Here is a 17,584-nt window from a genome sequence, read left to right as displayed (position 1 = left end):
CCCCCCACCCCGATGTTATTCACATGTACATATATCACCACGTGTGATGTGTGGGCCATTTTCTTGTTCGCTCTCAGATCCGGAGGCTGTCTGTCCCCTCTTAGGCTTCAGATCGACTACAGCTTTGTACTCCTTTGCCTACTAGCTTCTAGTTGGTTCAGCCAATAAATAGAAGGCACTAGTGGAAGATGGGCAATTGAGAAGCGAGAGAAGCCAGGGTATGTGTCCCCGCTGTCCTCAATGGAGGCAATGTCTCCAGTGGTGCCTATGCCTCTTCCTTGACCTGAGCTCCTCCTTCTCCAGGTTTTCAGCTGCAGTCTGGTGGCCCTGGCTCCCAGGCTCTGGTAGCATTACCTGCTCCTGTTGTCCCTCCACCTAGAGACGCTCACAGCTCTTTTGGTAGTTCGGCTCTGAGTTGAGCTGCCTTCCCTTGTCTTCAGCTCCTGAATCATCTCTATTTCTAGGTCTCCATATGCAGTTCCCCCTACTGAGCACAGCCCAGTTTGTCTGCGTGGAGCCTGTCTGAAACACTTGCAAGCAAGCTCAGATAGTATAGGATGGCACACAACCCACCCTTCCTGTTCTCAGCTCTCTTGTGTGGCCGGCAAATACCAACATCCACCCAAAGTTATCCACATCTTAAGCAATCCTAGGAACCTGTGAATATGTTTTTTTACATGGTAGAAGGAACTTCGATCCTGGATTATCCACGCGGACCCAATGTAATCACAAGCCTCCTCTAAGTGAAAGAGAAAGGCAGGAGGGTCAGAATCCAAGAAGGAGATGTGATGGTAGAAGCAGACGCCGAAATGATATGATTGTTGGAGAAGGCCAGAAGCCAGGAATGCAGGCAGCCTCTAGATTATAGGAAAAGCCTAGAGCATTCAAGCCCCTCCTATTACCTTGATTTTAGCCCAGTGAAATCCATTTTTGACTTCTGACCTCCAGAATTTTAAGATAATAAATTTCCATTATTTAAAGCCACTAAGTTTGTTCTAATTTGTTACAGCAACAATAGGAAACGAATACATCCTGCAAGGATCACCTACCCTAGGGAGCACAGAACACTAAAAGAAACCGTAGACACTCCTGCGAGAATCCTGGGAGAATCCTGGGCATCACGGGCTCACAGGAGAGCAAAAGCAATGGAAAAAGCAATAACCCCTTCACCAAGGACTAACCAGTCTCAACACCAGGTCCCAACAGGCACATATGCAGGGATCCTAATACAAACTAGGGAATTCAATTCAGAGCCAACATGACATGTAAAGCACCTGATTTTTCAATAATGGAATGTAATAACGTTACCTGAGCTGCCTGCTATCACACTTCACAGTGTCCTCTCTATGAGGACACCAGGGAAATTTTCTGAGTTCAGTGTCAGAAATCATTGTTTCACTTATTTGACTAGTTTGATCTTACTTAACAGAGTCTGTAAAATGTGTTCAGGCCATGCATCCTGTTCCCATTTGGCTGTTAGATTTAGGGCTTAAGTTATGGTTCCCCTGTGCCTGCAGCATAGGACTTTTATGGACTAACCTCACTTCTGACTCCATTGTACTTTCCTACCTTAGTTTTTCTTTACTTGCATCTCTTATTTTAAATTCATTCATTCTTTATCACGCATACCTTTAAAAATAAAATTAAGACCCTTCTGACACAAGATAGGGTATAAAGAAGCAAATAAACACATCAATTATCAACAATGGATGCTACTGGCAAGAGAGGACGGAAGAAGAGAAAGGCATGAATGATAAAGGTCCAAAGGGCTAATGCAATCAGAAGTGAAGTTGAGACTGGAGAATATTGGGATAAACATATTTTCAGTTAAGAAACGATGTATTTTGAAGGATGCCAGTCAGAGAAAGGAGGCAAGAGTTCTCCATCATCCCTCCACCGGATCTCCCTCAGCTCTCCGATCACAACCACAGACTGCCAGTGAGTGTGAAGAGGTGCAGACACTAGAAAATCCCGGTTGGTGGTGGGACACTCACAACAGATGGACGAATGTACTCAGATGTAGTTCTTGGCATTGACCAGTATTAGCCTAGGTATTTTTTCCTTCCTTTCCAGAAAAAGACATGAACACACACATACTCCAGGGCCTACCAAAACTGCACATAAAACAGACCCAGGAATGTTCCTTTGGAATCCTCCATGTCACTTCCTATCTTAAATGAGATTTTGCAAGCAGGCTTTATATCTGGGTAAAAATATCCATGATCCAAGCAGCTGCTATTCATAATGATTATTTGAAGATTTATAATAGGCAGAATATAATCACTGCCTGAATTAACAATATAGACTAAAAGCGTCAGGTAACTGATCTTCAGACCCAAACTATCCTGACAATAGGGAACATAATTGCTTATTTATACAAATGGTCTGTGCACTCAGGCATTCTGTGTAAATAGATCATTATAGCCATTTCCAAGACATTATAATCCATTAAGGAAATTAGACATGCTTTACAAGTCCTAATGATACAGCCCCATGACCAAATACCTCCAGAAACATTTATCCAGTTCATCTCTCTGACCGACCTGACGTGAAATGAGAGCATTCGGCTGAGAAAGCTACCAAGTGGTTCTATTTTGAGAAAAGGCCAGAGCAGGATCTCAAGGTTCAGGGAGTCGAAGCTTTCTTTGTGCTGCTGAGCAATAAATGATTATTCAGAACCAACCCCTACATTTGAAGTCACTAAATTATGAGATTTTTAATAACCACCAGTAAGACTATTCTCTTTATTCATCACACAGAGGTAATGGTTTTCTTCTGAATAGCTTCAGTAGGTTTCATCTTTCTTCGCTGCTACTGTGAGTCTTGCTGGCCTAAGAATAATAATTCCCTGGCCTTTTCCCAGAGCGGTTCTGCCCTCATCATCCCTTGCCTGGATGATTCTGGTGGCTCTTACTGGTCTCCTGGTCTCTGGTCTCTCTCTCTCCACTCATTTAATGCATAGCAGTGGATGAATCTTCCTTAGGCAAAAGTAGTAAGTATACCTTGCTTTGCCACATATGCTAACACATATTTTCTCATTCAATTATTAATCTGAGAAAAATTAGATAATTTCCCTGATTAAAACCATTCCATGACTCCTCACTGCTTACAACCAAGGTGACCTTGACTTTCAGTTTGCCCAGGATAGACCCAGCTTACATCCAATGTTCTGATACAATTCTTAAAAGCACTCCAAACTCCAGGTTTGGACAATAATTTTATTGTTCAAATACAGGGTAAAGCTGAAACTCTTTGGCTTAAAGTTCATACCTACCTATCCTGAACAGGAGTTCCTCCAGGCATAACTGCGTTAAGCAAAAGGCTGAAATCCCAGTAAATCTGAGGGACCAACTAACCACCCTGCCACCGTTCACACTAAACACTTCTGGGACAGAGTATACTGCCCTTTAGAACCATGGAGACTGCAGGCTTAGAAAAGACCCTCCAACTCAAGCTATTCACCATTTTTTTTTCCTACAATATGCTGACTATTCCACCATTTTATCGATGAGCAAACTAAGGCACAAATAGCTGATGACGGAGCCAGGCACAGGCATCTGTGCCTCCTAACTCTTGACCCAGGGTGTTTTTCCTTCTGCAAAAAGTGTGAATATGAGAAAGATGTTTTTTCTCAGTATTAGGAATAAATGTTAAATTGAGCTGTTTACATTCCTCCATGCCCAGAAGGCATGGCAGCATTTAAAAGGACTCTACAGGGTGAGGGATGCTATCTGTTCTTGTGAATCAGTAAAGCTATATGACTCAGAGAGAAATCACACTCACAACCTCAATTTCACTAACAGCTCCTATGCATTAAAGAAAGGAAACAGGTGCATTTTCAATTAAAAGAACTTAGACAAATAGACAACCTACTGAATGGGAGAAAATACTTGCAAACGATATGTGAAATATCATTTGGTTAATATCCAAAATATATAAACAGTTCAAATAACTCATTTTCAAAAAACCAAACAACCTAATTAAAAAATGGACAGGAAACCTGAATAGATAGGTATTTTTCCCAAAGAAGATATAAGACGGCCATCAGGCACATCAAAAGATGCTCAGCACCACTAATCATCAGAGAAATGCAAATCAAAACCACAGTGAGATATCACATCACACCTGTCAGAATGGCTATCATCAAAAAGACAAATAATAAATGTTGGCAAGGATGTGGAGAAAAAGGAACCCTCGTACACTGTTGGTGGGAATGTAAATTGGTGCAGCCACTTTGGAAAACAGTATGAGATTTCTCAGAACACTAAAAATAGAAGTACCACATGATCCAGCAATTCCACTCCTGCTATATATCCAAAAGAAACTAAGACACTAATTCAAAAAGAAATATGCACCCCAATGTTCATAGCAGCATTATTTACAATTGCCAAGATAGGAAAGCAAACTAAATGTCCATCAACAGATGAATGGATAAAGATGTGGTATGTATATATACACTGGAATACTGTTCAGCCATTAAAAAAATGAAATATTGCCATTTGCAACTACGTGGATGGACCTAGAGGGTATTATGCTTAGTGAAATAAGTCAGACAGAGAAAGACAAATACTGTATGTCACTTATATGTGGAATCTAAAAGAGGAAAACAAAGGAATGAATATAATAAAACCAAAACAGACTAACAGACATAGAGAACAAACTAGGGGTTACCAGTGGGGAGAGGGAAATTAGGAGGGAAAAGAAAAGTAGGGGATTAAGAGGTACAAACTATTGATACTATGTATAAAATAAGATATAAGGATATTGTCTCAGCACACAAAATATAGCCAATATTTTATAACAACTTTAAATGGAGTACATCCTACAAAAATATTGAATTACTATGTTGTACACCTGAAACTAATATAATATTGTAAATCAACTATACTTAAATTTTTAAAAAAGAAAGAAACTAGGGTCTCACACCCAATTGTCCCCCCAAAATTACAAATGGGTCTCCAGCTTCTTTGGTGTACTTGTTTCTTGTCTAATCCACAGGCCCTGAGCAGGAGCTCAGCTCTCTTTCCCTCATTTCTTTCTGTCCCTCTTTCTTCCCTTGCTTCTCTCCACCATGACATAAGTGACAGGGGCCGAGCCTGAGTCTCCCCATCATTCCTGTGGGGCTTCGAGTCACACTAGCAGGAAGAGTGATGACAAAGGATGGGTCATCTCAGCCAAACTACCTCACAGCACATTTCCTCCTTCTGCATTGAATCCTTGCAGTCTAGCAGCTTCACGGGAGTTTTAGGAAAGAATTAAAAGTATGAGATAGGCAGCGGGTTGTGGGGAGATGGGGAGTTGTTGTTCAATGGGTATAAAGTTTCATTTTGCAAAATAAAATATTTCTATTAAACACTAATGTGCATATAGTTAACACTACTGTACTGTATACTTAACAATGGTTAAGATGGTAAATTTTATGTTCTTTGTTTTTACCCCCCAAAAAAGTATGAGGTAGGTGTAATAGTTAGTTTTATGTGTCCACTTGGCTAGGCTATAGTATCCAGTTGTTCAATCAAGCAGTGTAGGTGTTTCTGTGTAAGTACAGTTGGTCCTCTGTATCCACAAGTTCTGCATCCACGGAGTCTACCAACCGCAGATCAAAAATATTCAGGAAAAAAAATTCCAGAAAGTTCCCAAATGCAAAACTTGAATTTGCTGTGTGCCAGCAACTATTTACATGACATTTACATTGTGTTTGCAACTATTTACCCAGCATTTGTATTAGGTATCATAAGTAATCTAGAGATGATTTAAAGTATATGAGGGGATGTGTGTAGGTTATATGTAGTTTTATATAAAGGACTTGAGCATCCACAAAATCTGGCATTCACGGGGGATCCTGGAAACAGTCCCCTTCAGATACTGAGGGACTGCATTTTGCAGATGTGATAATAGTCCATAATCAGTTGACTTTCGGGAAGGGAGATTATCCTAGATAGTCTGGGGGCCTTTCTCAATCAGCTGAAAGTTCTTAAGAGCAGATCTGAGGCTTCCCTGAAGAAGAAGAAAGTGAGCTTATGGACAGTAGCTTCACCTCATGTCCAAGAGTTCCAGCCTAACCTTCCTGATGGCCAACCATATAGATTTCAGACATCCTTGGATTTCAAACTTGCCTTATCAGCCACCACAATCAGATGAGCATTTGCACAATCCTATAATTCTCTGCAATAAATCTCTTAATATAGAACTCCCACTGGTCTGTTTCTTGATTAAATTCTGACAGAAACAGCGGGGATAAAAAACTCTTGGTTTTTCTTTCCTTTTGTTGTAGAATTATACAGAGAACATCATAGGTTTCCAACTGACATATATTAGTCCAGATCTTCCAGCAGGTGGTTAGACCCCAGTGGAAATAGTCCCCTCACTGGAGTTCATCCCCCTCCCCCTTTTCTACCTCATCTCCCAATCTTTGACATTTGCCCATCACAGCTGTATATGCCTAAGACTTCCCAAAGGATAGGCTCTCTCCAGACCAGTGATTCTCAATCCTGGCTTCACTTTAGAATTCCCTAGTAAGTTTTAACAATACTGGATCCTGACCCCACACGAGACCATATGGACCTGAATCCTAGGGATGGGGTCTGGGCATGATTTTTTTAAATATAAATTTATTTTATTTATTTTTGGCTGCATTGGTCTTCATTGCTGCATGCGGGCTTTCTCTAGTTGCAGCAAGTGAAGGCTACTCTTCGTTGCCGTGCTTGGGCTTCTCATTGCGGTGGCTTCTCTTGTTGCGGAGCATGGACTCTAGGTGCGCGGACTTCAGTAGTTGTGGCTGGCGGGCTCTAGAGCGCAGGCTCAGTAGTTGTGGCGCATGGGATTTGTTGCTCCGCGACATGAGGGATCTTCCCTAACCAGGGCTGGAACTCGTGTCCCCTGCATTGGCAGGCAGATTCTTAACCACTGCATCACCAGGGAAGCCCTGGGCATGAATTTTTATAAGCTCCCAAATGACTCTAATGTGAGCCACTGGATTTGACTGGCCAGTCGTAATTATAACTTCAGTGTCAACTGAAATCATTCTGCCCTAGATAATCTAGATAAGATTGTCTGAAACCCCATTCACTTATGGAAAGCCCAATGTCCTTGCTAAGATCTCTGCACATTTACTAGGGCACTTATGGTCCTATGGTAGGGTGGCCAGTATTAGCAAATAAAAATAAAGGATACCCAGTTCAATGGCAGAATTTGGCAATTTATTGGAAAAGACTGAATATAGGACATTTAGGGCGTCCTAACCAAGTCAATACATGCTTTGGGACAAAATCATGAAATACATGGGCATGTTCTATATAGAGAGAATGCCTGGCAATGCTATGACCCATGGACACCCCTCAATCCAAGCTCTTTCTCTCACTGAATTGTTTTGATTTATTTAGTCTACTTGTAATCCTGTATGTTCTGTCAGGATTCTGCATACGTGAATTCAGATGTACATCTCACTTCCTGTCCTTATGTTCACCCTCGTGGGTAAGTGGCTTTGCTAGAGGTCTGAGAAGGGTGTTAATATTGCAGCAACACAAACAGCTGAAGACTGAATAAGAGGTAGCTTGCTGTACATGGTTATGGTCACTTCACTTGACTGTTTGGTCTCTTCCTCTTCTATCCTCTCTTCTCTTCTCTGCTCTTACCCAAATCCAAATTCCCACTTTTTTCTAATGAGATATGATTTAGCAACCTCTACAGTTGCCTTCTTACCTTCTACCTGAGATGCCTTATAAGATACAGCCCTCAACAAAGGCAGGCCCTTCTTTATGAGGGATTCTAGTACCACCTGGAAAAACATTTATTTTTCACCCATTCCCTGATTATGCTAATATTTTCTACATCAACAAATACTCATAGGGTCCTTAGAGTTTGGGAAACCATTTTCCTGCACCTCCAGTTTTCAATAAAAGAGAGCACTTCAGTTTTCAAGTCAACATTAGCCTTCTAAGGGGAGCAATGTGAGCTAGGGAAGCTGGATCACCTAAAACTCCATAGTCTGTTAGCCTGACTGGTTAGCTGGAATGTGCAATGTTATTAAGTCAGACTTTGGGTATAATGCAGTTTTCCAACATACACTTATCATCTCCTTACCTGGGCCTATTAAGAGTACAGTTTCTGACTCCCAGCCCAGACATAGAGAATCAGAACCACAATGCGGGTGATTTGAATAATTAGCCAAGTTTAGTAAACATTAGTTTTAGCACTTAAAGTCCCTGTTAAAATGTAAACAAAGACATTTCCAATGTGGAAGGATCAACATAAACTGATTCCACTGAGCAGTCCTGGAGGGAAGATCCAGTCTGGCAGTTCACCTTAAATCTCTGGGTCTAATTCTCATTGGCTCAGTGGCTGGGCTAGAATAATCTCTAAAGTTTCTCCCAACTCTAGAATTATAGAATGCACCACTGGATCCAATAATGAGGCTTCCAGACCACCATCCAGGGGACTGACGCATGGGAAGGAATAAAGCCAGGAAGAGATCAAGAGGCCAAACAGTGAGAAGGGAAGCAAAGCCTTGTCAGAAAGGATACTTTAAACTGGAGGATCCTGAGTCCAGTGGGAACACAAGAGGCACTCAGGAGGGAGCTGTGACTAAGAGCACAGATGGGGATTTCTGTGACATTGGTTCACTATGCCTCGAGACAGTCTTGCCCAGGACTACCCCCTTTATCTCTTCATATAAAAATTAACGGTCAGATGTTCCCGTTATTCCTGAAGGACAGGCCAGCCTGCTTCTACTCCCACTAAAAATCATAGCATGGGTGTTATAAAGGGGGGATGTGACATCACTAAAGTACTTAATAATGGAGCAAGATGTTCCTTTACCCAAAAGACCCCAGTTTTCTGCTCAACACACATTTAACACACAAGCAGCTGACTCAACACAGAGGTGCAACAATTAGAAAATGATCGGCAGGGACTTTTTTAGATGTGCCATGGAGAGTATGTCAGATTCAGGATTAGGCATCCATAAAGGGCGCAGAGAGGGAAAGGGCAGTTTCCATGTCACTTATTTGTCCTTTAAAAATGGCTGCTCATCACCCCAGTGCAGGTTTCCCCTAGTCACTCCATCACCCAGAAATGATTACACATATGAACAAATATTAAATTCAGGTATGGGGCTTCCCTGGTGGCGCAGTGGTTGAGAGTCTGCCTGCCGATGCAAGGGACACGGGTTCGTGCCCCGGTCCGGGAAGATCCCACATGCCGCGGAGCGGCTGGGCCCGTGAGCCGTGGCCGCTGAGCCTGTGCGTCCGGAGCCTGTGCTCCGCGACGGGAGAGGCCACAGCAGTGAGAGGCCCGCGTACCGCAAAAATAAATAAATAAATAAATAAAAACTAAATTCAGGTATGAAAGCTTCAAATCATTCATGCAAAATTAAAGATAAGTGGCAAAATGCCATTTTTTACCCATTGTTCAATTAAAACTAAGATTTTTCAAGAAGAAAATCTAGACTACTGCTAGAAGTTTCAAAGCAATAACTGCAACTGTTCCAAAGAAATGCAAGCAAATGATTAAAACAATGATAAGGCAACATTTCTGGAATGTTAATGCCATATAAAATGAAGAAGAAGTGGGGGGAAGGGGGGAGATGGGGAAGGGAGGAGACTGTGAGTGTAGCATGTTAAAAGAGGAAGAATATTGTACTGTGAACCCTTTTACGTTAATGCCATATAAAATGAAGAAGAAGTAGGGGGGAAGGGGGGGAGATGGGGAAGGGAGGAGACTGTGAGTGTAGCATGTTAAAAGAGGAAGAATATTGTACTGTGAACCCTTTTCATAAAGAGTTTCCTAAAGAAGAAGGAGGGGGGAAAAATGGAAGATAAAAAGGAGGCAAGCTGTGCTCTTCTGAGAGGTTACTGACCACCTCAGATGGAGCCCCAGACCTGGCTCATTAAGATCCATGTCTCGAGAGCCCTGTGGGAACAGGTAGAAGATAAGTCAAAGTGAAAGCAGGAGAGAACCAGGAATTAGAAAGCCTGAGCTGCACCTTTGTAACCATGGGCAAGGAATTTGGTTGCGGTGCCTATTTCCTTATTTATAGATTGAGCATACAATGCCAAGCTCACGCTATGGTTAAAGGATTAGAAATCCTATAGGAGTCCATTACATCTAGTAAGTGCCTAATAAATAGTAGCTACTGATATGACCTGAAATCCTCACCATGTTTTTTATTACTATTCTGTTTACTAGAGGCCTGTTGGATGCATGAACATTATAAATTATCAGACATTCCCTCTCTAGGAGCAATTACATGTCTCCAGTAATATGTTATCAGGCCTGGTTTTGCTAATCAAAACCAACATACAAATGTCAGAATTTTGAAGACTGAGAAACAAGACTGACAAGTTTTGATGACAGGAAAGTGAGAAGGAAGAATAGGCACACACAGTAGAGGCCTGGTAGGGTTGCCCAGGCAACAGAGTCAGGAAGAAGGCCCTGCACAGTCCACTGGAAGAAGCCTGGAAACTGAGATAATGAGGCACTGAATATAAAATCTGCCTCTCTCACAAATGTACCTCCAGCAAATGCTTGGAAGTTTGCCCTTCTAAGGTCACCGACTCAGGAGCCTGGATGTCAGGGTTTGAACCTCAACAACCCCACTTCCTCGCTGTGTAACCTTGAGCAAGCCACTTAACCACCCTGTGCTTTGCCTCCTCAGACTTACAAAAGAGAGAATGCTGGAATGTATCCCTAGGGGTGTTGTGAAGGTTACACGGACCTAGCATGGAGGGAACAGTGTGTCAAGGGCCAGTATTGTTACTAACAAAACTATCTACTCAGTAATATCCCACAGAAATCCCGAGTAAATATTTTAACTACCATTACTATTATTTTTTACCTTTAATTAATTTCATACTCTCACTAATTAAATCTCTCAGACTCATAGGTTAACAAGCCTTAACAATTTTGAATATGGAAGGCTGCTTCATCTAAATGATTTTAAGGATTCACACACAATAGGTTAACTTTTAGTAACTATTGAAAAAATACACTAATTCAGTAAATTTTCTTACAGTAGAATTACTATTATTTTTGTAAAAACAATACTTGCTAATGGCTTTTAAGTTCAACGAATTAAAAAATACAAGAAAAAGATTCCAAAGTTCACTTTGAATCCAAGTACCTAAAATAGCAAGTACCAACATGACATTCATATAAATCCAGGCATTCTCCAAGCAGGCAGGGGGACAGACACATAAGTGATTCTAGAAAAATTAGTTATTGTTGGGAGAGTATTACGAATTGGGTTGGAGAAGAAGAGAGGGGGATAAAGAGTGTGACTCAGGCAATAGGAATTTGATGAAATCTCTTCCAGAATGCTCCCCCATTTTGTTTGTAGGCCATGGCAGCTAAGAAGAAATCCAAATCAATTCAGTGGACAAGATGGAGAAGGTTACCACATTCAGTCATAATCACACGTGTTACAGCTCCTCTCCTGAAAGTCAGAATAAGTCAAATGCAGAATGCCCTGCCATCCACACCAGCCACAAGAGCTGACCCTGACTTCAAAAGGCAGCAGCAAAAGGAGCTGTAACCTCAGCAGTGACCGTCTTGCCAAATATGGCCAATAAAGTTTAAATCACTTGAAGTTCAGTTCAAAATAAATATGTTTCTAATAAAAGTGTGTTTTCATAGATCTTCACTGATGCGGACACTCTTGGCTTGGGGATCACTGGGGTTTTATCTCTAAAGAAGGCAGGCCTGTGAACAGAGCTGAGGGGGCAGGCGGGTGGCCACAGAATTACATGAACCAAGCTGCACAGAAATTTAACCACTTTCGACATTCATATGTAAGGAGGGAGACAACAGGAGTAGGATGTTTAGAATTCATTATCTGTGTACAAACAGACAGAATCTCTTCCACCACTTTTGGTCCAGAATAAATAAATCGTGTTTCCTCTATTGCATTGTTGTGTATTGTTCATTAACTCACCATTAAAAAGCATATAAATAATCCCACTTTTAGTAATGTGATGTCCCAAACATTTTGTAGACAATTAGATTCCCTTCTGAGCTATAATCTCATGTATTTCTCTAAGCAATTTATATTTTAGGAACTTCTAATGGCACTATAAAAATGTTTTTTTATGGACGCTGGCAAATATATCTGCCACAGGGCGATTTAACGTACTTTAATGAACGTATTAATAACTTACTTTTTTAAACTACCCTTTACTATCACTGATCTAAAGCATATGCCTTAGAGAGTATCTGTACCAAGAGGATTATATGATTATATTAAACAAGTCTCTCAAAGAGAGTTCAGGGAATTTTTTTCTTTTTTTGGCTGTGTTGGGTCTTCGTTGCTGTGCGCAGGCTTTCTCTAGTTGTGGCCAGCGGGGGCTACTCTTCATTGCAGTGCGGCGGTGCGCGGGCTTCTCATTGCGGCAGCTTCTCTTGGTGCGGAGCACAGGCTCTAGGCACACAGACTTCAGTAGTTGTGGCTCACCGGCTCTAGAGCGCAGGATCAGTAGTTGTGGTGCATGAGCTTAGTTGCTCTGTGGCAATGTGGGATCTTCCCGGACCAGGGCTCAGACCCATGTCCCCTGCATTGGCAGGCAGATTCTTAACCACTGTGCCACCAGGGAAGTCCCTCAGGGATTTCTATTTAATAAGAGATTTAAAACCCACAAAAGACAAATTAAATTCTATTTTGCCATATTGCTCAAAATAAAACTTAAACATAGTGATCTCTGACCATTGGTCAATAGATCATTGATTTTTATAGTTAGGTTCAGTAAAAGGAAATGACTTCTTGTTATGGACTGAATTGTGTACACCAAAATTCGTATGTTGAAGCCCTAACTCCCAATGTGACAGTATTTGGAAATAAAGCCTTTAGAGAAGTAATTAAGGTTAAATGAGGCCATAAGAGTGGGCCGTAATCCAATAGGACTGCTGTCCTTAAAAAACAAGGAAGAGACACCAGAGATATCCCCTCCTGCCTTCCCTTTCACACCCTCTCTCTTTCCCTGCACATGTACAGCGGAAAGGCCAAGGGAGGACAAAGCAAGAGGCAGCTATTACTAGCCAGGAAGAGGGGTCTCACCAGAAACTAACCCTGATGGCACCTTGATCTTGGACTTCCAGCCTCCAGAACTGTAAGAAGGTAAATTTCTGTTGTTTAAGCCACCAGTCTATGGTATTTTGTCATGGCACTCCAAGCTGATTAATACACCCCTTAACAAGGAATTCCAAAATAGTATGATAAATGCTATGAAAATGGGAGGAAGCCCAGGGGCTGCAGAGAACACAGGAGAAGCAGCTCACATGGGCTTGGGTCAGGAAGGGCTTTGCAGAGAAGTGGCTACTAAACTGAAACATAAGAGATGGGTTTAAGCAGCATCTCTCCAAGGGTGGTCTGAGGACATCTGGGAGACTCTGAGATCCTCTTAGAGGGGTCATTGAAGTTCTGCTTTTCCCAATTGCTATGAGTTGAATTGTGTCTCCCCCAAAAGTTACGTTGGAATTCTAACCTCCAGTACCTCAGAATGTGACTTTATTTGGAGATAGTCTTCACAGAGATAATTAAGTTAAAATGAGGTCATTAGAGAGGGCCTTTTATATTGAATACATATTGAAATGATAATATTTTGGATATACTAGGTTAAAAAATATATTATTACAATTAATTTTATCTGATTCTTTTGATGTTTTTAAAATCTACTCGAAAACTTAAAATGACAGTGCTGGTCTAGCTGAATGTAACTACAGAGACTTAAGGTCAACAGGAACTGTGTATCTAAGTTTTCTTTTTAAATAAAGTTGGCTTATTAATCTCTTTAAGATTTTGGAGCTCAAGCAGCCTTGCTTGGGACCACTCTTGTCACCAGCTGAGCATATAACAGGAGGAGGGAGAGCATTCTCCTAATTTTAAGGAAGGTATCTAAGGAATAACTGAGGCCCTCTAGGACTAGTACCATTAAGAGATCACGAGGACAGCATTGAGGGATTGCCTATATTGAGTCAAGAACCTCTAGAACTCCCATATACTAGCTGGAGATTGAAAAAGGAGCTGGGGTTTCTGGGTTAGGAGGCCAAGGCTTGGAGCTAGTGTGGACTTATCTACCACAATGACTACTTGAAGAGTATACCTGTTAGGATGATTTTAGCTGCAAGTAAGAAAACTTAAAATAGCATAAACAATAGGGAATGTATTACATAACAGAAAATTCAGAGACAAGGCAAGATCCAGAGTTTGTTGAACCAAAAAGATCAAAACCATGAGCAAGCATTCAGTTTCCTTTTGTCCCTCCCTTTTTCCATGTACATCATCCCAGTCTTTGTAATGCTGCTTTGTTCAGGCTTTTTCTCACGGTTGTATACTTTCACTGATGGTATTTAAAGCCACATGCTTCTTTTTTCCCACCCACAGAGAGAAAGAGAGTGGCTTTCCATGTCTCTTTCTTAAAAGCAAACAATGTTCTCCACAGCTACCAGGAAACTCTCCTCATTTCTCATTGGCCAGACTTGGGTCACATGCCCATTCTTGAACCAATCACTGGCCAGAGTGATGGGATTACTCTTAGACCAATAAGGTTCCCTTTTCCAGAGCTGAAGGGTAAGATAGAATCCTCTGAGCAACTTCTCTTGCAAGAGGGTGAGGTGGATGCCTGAACAAAATTCAGGTCATGTTAGGAAGGAAGAGGGCAAGGAATTCTACTGGGTAGGCAACTCACAGTGTCCATAGCAACTGTTTAAATACAAATAAAAAGGAGCCATCTGATAAAGGGTTAGTGTCCAAAATATGTGAAGAACTCACACAATGCAATAGAAAAAAATAAACAACCCAATTGAAAAATGGTCAGAGGATCTGAATAGACATTTATCCAAAGGAGACATACAATGGCCAACAAGTACACAAAAAGATGCTCAACAACACTAATCATCAAGGAAATGCAAATCAATGCCACAATGAGATATCGCCTCATGCCTGTTAGGACAGTTTTCATCAAAAAGACAAGAAATGACAAGTGTTGATGAGGATGTGGAGAAAAGAGAATACTTGTACACTGATGGTAGGAATGTAAATTCGCGCAGCCACTATAGAAAACAGTATGGAGGTTCTTCAAAAAATTAAACATAAAACTACCATATGATCCAGCAATCCCACTTCTGGGTATTTATCCAAAGGAAACAAAATCCTAACTCAAAATGGTATCTGCACGCCCATGTTCATTACAGCATTATTCACAATAGCCAAGACATGTAAGCAGCCTAAGTGTCCATCAATGGATGATGCATAAAGAAAATGTGATATACACACACTGGAATATCTTTCAGTCATAAAAAAGAAGAAAATCCTGCCATTTGCAATAACATGAATGAACCTTGAGGGCATTACGCTAAGTGAAATAAGTTAGACAAATATTGTATGATCTCAGCTCTATGTGGAATCTAAAAAAAAAAAAAAAAAAAAAAATTGAACCCGTAGATACAGAAAAAAGATTGGTCATTGCTAGAGGTGGACGGTAAGGAGTGGCAAAATGAGTGAAGGTAGTCAAAAGGTACAAACTTCCAGTTACCAGATATCAAATAAGTTCTGGGGATGTAATGTACAGTATGATGAATATAGTTAACAATATTGCGCTGTACATTTGAAAGTTGCTAAGAGATTAGATCTTAAAAATTCTCATCACAAGAAAAAAATTTTGTTTAACTATTTGTGATGATGGATGTTAGCTAAACTAATTGTGGTGATCATTTTGCAGTATACACATGTATCAAATTATTATGTTGTACACCTGAAATTAATACAACTTAAGTCACTTATGTCTTAATTCTTTAAAAAAAAGAAGAAGAAGGAGGAGGAGCTAGTGGGGAGAAAGCTTAAAAACACAAAAGAGGGAGTAATACTTCCAGCCAATTAGTCGGTCCTGAGCCAACTTCCCTCAGCCTCACATCAGCCCCACAACTGGTTTGGCTCAGGGAAAACCAACCATCTAATTTTAAGTGGCCAAAGCAATAGGTCGTTGTGAAAGAGCATTATAAAAACAAAGATTCTATTTCAAAGCTGAGTATCAAGGACTTCCAAAATATCTCTTGTTTGGTACTATCTGGACCTCCCCTGTCTCTGTTTTTTTGCATAAATGGAGAAGAATCAAATAATCCTTCATCAGCTTCTTGCTCCATTTCCAGCAGATATACCTAGCCCATCTTTATGTTCCATCCCTCTACCTTCACAGAGTCCCCAAGCTTTTCAGGCCACAGTAATGAGAGTGTGTTCTCTTGTGACTGTTTTCCAAGTCTCATTTGATACAGATAGGCCATAATGTAAGAGGAAAGAGTAAGCTTGTAGGATCAGGGTTTGCTTTGTAACTGAGCAGGGGACAAAAGATGTCCTTTAGTTACTGTTGTGTTTATCACAAAAACAGCTTGGGTTTTCAAACCCTTGGCAGTAATTATTCTAATTCCCCCACATGACTCCTTCTGTAGCAGCCCGAAGGTCCAGATATACAGAAGGAACTGGAACTCCACAAAGTTGTCTCTTCACTGAGCACAATGAAACACAATGAGAATATACAGTCAGGGCTAGTAATTAAAGGAAACAAATCATGCCGACATGGCTCCAATCAACCAGTGGAATTTTGGAGTTAAAAGAGAACTTCATGCTTCCAGTCTTAAAGGATGAGCAGAAGTTAGCCTGATGAGGGCCCAAGAGAGGGAGGACGTGGTCAGTGGGCAAAGAACTCCAGGGAGAGTGTGAACAAAGCCAGCGAATGGTTTTGAACAAGGAAGTGATTGGTGCTCCAGATTTGTGTTTCTGTTTTCAATATCTGTAAGTCTGTTTCTGTTTTGTAAATAAGTTCATTTATATGGTTACCAAAGGGGAAACGTGTTGGGGGGAAGAATAAATCAGGAGCTTGGAGTGAACATACACACACTACTATATTTAAGATAGATAACCAACAAGGACCTACTGTATAGCACAGGGAACTCTACTCAATATTCTGTGATAACCTATACGGGAAAAGAGTCTAAAAAAGAATGAATAGATGTATAACTGAATCACTTTGCTGTGCACCTGAAACTAACACAACATTGTGAATCAACTATACTCTAATAAAATTAAAATTTAAAAAAAAAAGAGAGGGCTTCCCTGGTGGCGCAGTGGTTGCGCGTCCGCCTGCCGATGCAGGGGAACCGGGTTCGCGACCCGGTCTGGGAGGATCCCACATGCCGCCGAGCGGCTGGGCCCGTGAGCCATGGCCGCTGAGCCTGCGCGTCCGGAGCCTGTGCTCCGCAACGGGAGAGGCCACGGCAGAGGGAGGCCCGCATACCACCAAAAAAAAAAAAAAAAAAAGAGAGACACCTTCAAGGACAATGTAGCCCTCTGTGGCAGGAAAAATAATGTCCCTCACCCAAAATACCCATGTCCTAATCCTCAGAACCTGTGAACATGTTACTTTACATGGAAAGGGGTAATCTGCAGATGTTTTTAAGTTAAGGAATTTTTTTTTTTTTTTTTTTTTTTGTTGTTGTTGTATGCGGGCCTCCCTCTGTTGTGGCCTCTCCCGTTGCGGAGCACAGGCTCCGGACGCGCAGGCTCAGCGGCCATGGCTCACGGGCCCAGCCGCTCCGCGGCATG

Source organism: Physeter macrocephalus, chromosome 8 (genome assembly GCF_002837175.3).
Source record: "Physeter macrocephalus isolate SW-GA chromosome 8, ASM283717v5, whole genome shotgun sequence".
Taxonomy (NCBI): domain Eukaryota; kingdom Metazoa; phylum Chordata; class Mammalia; order Artiodactyla; family Physeteridae; genus Physeter; species Physeter macrocephalus.
This window is presented reverse-complemented; position numbering follows the sequence as displayed.